We start from the raw sequence: 5,113 nt of genomic DNA on the forward strand, positions 1-5,113 counted from the left end.
CATACAATCACTAATTAAATACACATACAACAGCACAATGTTTTGGGAGACAAAACATAAACTCATTTCACACAAAGACAAAAGACAAAATAAGTGACCAAATTACAGGACCAGAAAACCTCCCTGAGGAAGAAATGGTATTGGAACTACCTGCTAAGGAATTAAAAAGAATTATATTTAAGTACTTTCAATGGATTAAGGGAACTCTGGTGGCATAGTTCTTAAAGCATTCGGCTGCTAACCAGAAGGCTGGCAGTTCAAACCCACCAGCCACTCCTCAGAAGGAAAGTTGGACAGTCTACTTCCTTAGTGATACCCCCTCAGACACCCAAGGAGGGGTCGCTATGAGTCAGATCCAACTCAACCGCAGTGAGTTTGGTTTTGGTTTTTAAATGGATTGAGAGAAAGATCAAGGGAAACACAGACAAAACTCTAGAAGAATTCAAGAAAACATTACAAGACAAGGACAAAATAAAAATTAGAAGCCATACAAAAATAGCAAATAGAAATCCAGAAGATAAATGCTGAAAATTTCAGAAACAGATAATGGATTGAAAGGGCAAAGAAGTAGAATAGAATTGATAGAAGACAGAATCTGCAAAATTGAAGACAAATCTCTCAGTAGTAATCTGTTAGAGGAATAATCACAAAAAGTTAACAAAAACAACAACAAAAATAAATAAAAATGAAGAAAGGCTAAGAATTATATGGAACACTATTGTGGTGTAGTAAATTACTTAGTGTGGCTTTTCTACCCATAAGTCTTTGTAAACTCAGTGGTGGAATGAGCAACTGAGGAGCTCCTGATTGTAAATGTTATCCACCTGGGGTATTTCTGTTGGACGTGGCACAATACAATGTTCTGGGAGGCTCACCCTCTCTCAGGTGCTTAGATTCTGATGTTATGATTGGTTGGTTTGGCCATTCTGCCAAGCTCAAAAGGAAGCCTCCTAGAGGCAGAATGCTCTCTCTGCTGGCTGAGGAAGGATGTGCCCCTGAGAGAAATGTGCTGCTGGGAAAGAGACGCAAGAGACACGCATTGCTGAGAGAGACATAGAGGGACATGCACTGCTCTGGGAGAGAGACTGTGAGAGACTGTTGGCTGAGGGATGGTGGGCTGAGAGAGAGACTGAGCATTCTCCCTGAACTTGAATTGTAGCCTGGTGCTTCCCTAATAAACCCCGTAATCCATGAGTTCTGTGTGGCCACTGCAGTGAATTATCAAACCCAGGAGAGAGGTGGTGGGTGCTTTGGGAGGAATGGTTGGTGAAAGGGCTGGAGGGAGGCAGCATGTCTGGCCTTATAGGAATAGGCCTTGGGTTATTGATGGTGACTCTGTCTTCCTTTTGTGGGGTTAGAGGAGGTCAGAACATGTGGCCTTCTTGTCCTTTTTGCAATTATCAAGAGGAATAATTTACATGTGGTCAGAATTCCAGAACAGGAAGAGAGAGAGAGAGAGAGAGAGAGAAACACAGAGAAAATTGTCAGAGATTTTTTAAAGAAAACCTCCCTAATATCATGAAAGATGAGAAGATATACATTCAAGAAGCTCCACAAACCTCAAATAGAATAGATCCCAAAAGAAAATCATCAAGACATATCATAATCAAACTTCCCAAAACCAAAGACAAAGAAAGAATCCTGGAAGCAGCTCAGGAAAAATGAGAGGTTACCTACAAGGGAAAATCAATAAGACTAAGCTCTGATTTCTTGGCAGAAATCATGCAGGCAAGAAGACAATAGGATGACATATATAAAACTCTGAAAGGAAAAATTTCCAACCAAGATTTATATACACAGCATATTGTCCCTCAATTAAGATGGTGAAATTAGGACATTTCAAGAGTAACAGAAAGTAAGGATATTTGTTTAAAAGAAAGAAAACAGACCAACTTTATAAGAAATACTGCAGGGAGTTCTTCTGACAAAGAACCAACAATGGGAGACAACAACCTGAGATTAACACACATGACAATATCACCCAGAAACCAACCCAAATACAGAAAAAAAACAAAAAAACAAAACTCACTGCCATCGAGTCTATTCCAACTCATAGCGACGCCCTTTGGGTTTCTGAGGCAGTAAATCTCTATGGAAGTAGATTGCTCAGTCTGCCTTCCACAGAGTGTGTTGTGAGTTTGAACCACCAACCTTCTGGCTAGCAGTCAAATGCCTTAGGCACAATGCCACTAGAGCTCCTACAGAAGTATCCAAAATAAAATGAACCTATATGACTGAAAATAGGGAACCAGGGATGCCAATTTGTAAACAACCACAATTACAAAGCAGAGAGGAAATAAATAGTGTAGTTATAGAACTTCCAGATGGAGAGGAAGTCAAGATGATTTAAAAATAGAACAGACTTTTTAAATTTGGGAAGAAAATAAGTACAGGTTAACCTCAAATAAAATTAATAAACTTTCTCATCAAAATAAAAAAGAGGAAAATCATAAAGATTTAGTGAATACTAAAACAACAACAATGAAGGAAATGATGAGATAATCCATAAACAAAATGAACTCAGCACAGAAAATTATATGGAACAAAAAAAAAAAATCAACAGCACCACACACACACAAATATAGCAAAATGACAGCAGTAAATTCATACCTATTAATAATTATACTGAATATAAATGGATTAAATATATCAATCAAGAGGTGGAGAGTAGCAGACTGAATAAGAAAACATGATGCATCAATATGCTGAATAAAAGAGATGTATTTTAGACACAAAGACAAAAATTAAAGAATCAAAAATTAAATGAGTAAAAATTAAAGGATGAAAAATATATCAAGCAAATGGCTATCAAAAAAGAGCAGGAGTGCCAGTTTTAATTTCTGATAAAATAGACTTTAAGGCAAAAACCAGCAAAAGAGATAAAAGAGGACATTATATAATGATTAAAGGGTTAATCTAACAAGAAGTCATAGCCATAATAAATAGCTATGCACCCATCTGATAAAGCCCCCAAATACATAAATCAAACTAAGAGAACCAAAATGAGAAACAGAGAATTCTACAATAATAATATGAAACTTTAAAAGACCACTTTCAATGAAGGACAGAAGAACTGGAAAGAAATTAAACATGCAGAAGAACTAAACAACACCATGAACAAACTTGACCTCATAGACATATATAGAACACTCCACCCAGCAACAGCACAATATATTCTGTTCCAACACACATGTAACATTCTACAGGATGCACCATCTGTTAAGCCACAAAGCAGCCCCTCAATAAGTTTAAAAACATTGAAATACTACAAAGCATCTTCTCAGATCACAATGCTATAAAATCAACAACAGTAAGATCAAGGAAAAAAAGTCAAATACATGGAAACTTAATAACACCCTGCTTAAAAACTACTGGATGATAGAAGAAATTAAAAATGAAACAAACAGAAAAATTCCTTGAATCAAATGAGAATGAAAACAAGAACATACCAAAATCTTTGGGACAAAACAAAAGCAGTGCTCAGAAGTCAATTTATGGCAATAAAGGCACACGTCAAAAAAGAAAAAAGAACCAAAATCAACACCTTAACCCAACATCTCCAACAATTAGAAAAAGAGCAGCAAAACAAGCCTACAGTCACCAGAAGAAAGGAAGTAATAAAGATTATAGCAGAAATAAATGAAACCAGACAGATAAACCACAGAAAGAATTAACAATTAACAAGGTGGTTCTTTGAAAGGATTAATAAAATTGACAAACTACTGGCAAATCTAAAAAAGAAAAAAAAAAGGAAGATACAAATAACATGAATAGGAAATCAAGTAGGCAATGTCACAATAGAACCAACTGAAATAAAAAGGATGATAACAGAATACAGTGAAGAATTGTGTTCCAACAAATTGGAAAACCTAGAAGAAATGAACAAATTTCTAGAAACACACTACTTACCTAAACTAACACAGACTGGGGTAGAAAATATAAACAGATACATGAAAAAGAAGAAATTGAACAACAATAACAAGAAAAAACTCACAACAAAAAAAGTCCTGGCCACCCAGCTTCACTGGTGAATTCTACCAAACATTTGGAGAAGAGTTGACACCAATTCTACTCAAACTATTCCAGAATATAGAGGAGAGAATACTCCCAGACTCATTTTATGAAGTGAACATAAGCCAGGCAGAAATATCACTAAAAAAAGAAAATTATTCACCAATATCCCTATGAACAGATGGAAAAATACTCAACAAAATTCTAATCAATAGAATCAATAACATTTCAAAAAAAAATTGTCATCATAACCAAGTGTGATTTATACCAGGTATGCAAAAAATGGTTCGACATTAGAAAAACTATCAAGATAATCCACCACATAAATAAAAGAACCACATAATCATATCATTCAATGCACAAAAGGCATTTGATGAAATCCAACACCAATTCCTGATAAAAACTCAACAAAATAGGAAAACCAAAAGACCAAAAGCAGCTCTGGTGGCGTAGTGCCTAAGGCATTTGACTGCTAACCAGAAGGCTGGCAGTTCAAACCCCCCAACCACTCCTCAAAAGGAAGATTGGGCAAATTACTTCCATAGAGATACCACCTCAGAAACTCAAGGAGGGGTCACTATGAGTCGGGACTGACTTGACGGCAGTGATAGAAGGGAAACACTTCAACATAATTAAGTGCATACATACAAAAACAACAGCTACATTAGTCTCACTGGAGAGAGATTGAAAGCATTCCCCTTGTGAATGTGTACCAGACAAGGACACCTTTATCACCACTCCTATTCAATATTTTATTGGATGTCTCAGCCAGAGCAATAAACCAAGAAAGGGAAATAAAAGATATCCAAATTGAAGAAGTAAAACTATCTCCTATCTCTATAGATTATATGATCTTATACATAGAAGTGCATAAGGCATTTGACTACTAACCAGAAGGCTGGTGGTTCACACCCACCAGCCATTCCTTGGAAGGAAAGCTGGACAATCTACTTCCATAGAGATACAGCCTTGGAAATCTAAGGAGGGGTCGTTATGAGTCAGATCCGACTTGACAGCAGTGAGTTTGGTTTATTTTTGTATGCATAGAAAATCCCAAAGACTCAGCAAGAAAATTACTTGAACTAATTGAAAGATTCAACAG

The 5,113-nt window shown here is 36.3% G+C and overlaps 1 protein-coding gene across 1 annotated transcript in view; it reads right to left on the bottom strand.

Moving 5' to 3' along the window:
* LOC103208962 (olfactory receptor 502) overlaps nt 1-3,062 on the bottom strand; it is a 9,356-nt gene extending 6,294 nt beyond the window's left edge. The window contains exon 1 of the mRNA XM_007954731.1: nt 3,053-3,062. The gene's annotated coding sequence lies outside the window, so the exon portion shown is untranslated. The remainder of the gene's footprint in view (nt 1-3,052) is intronic.
* Nucleotides 3,063-5,113: the final 2,051 nt, after the last annotated feature.

Source organism: Orycteropus afer, unplaced genomic scaffold, assembly GCF_000298275.1.
Source record: "Orycteropus afer afer isolate SDZICR_OR568_19922 unplaced genomic scaffold, OryAfe1.0 scaffold00014, whole genome shotgun sequence".
Classification (NCBI taxonomy): Eukaryota; Metazoa; Chordata; class Mammalia; order Tubulidentata; family Orycteropodidae; genus Orycteropus; species Orycteropus afer.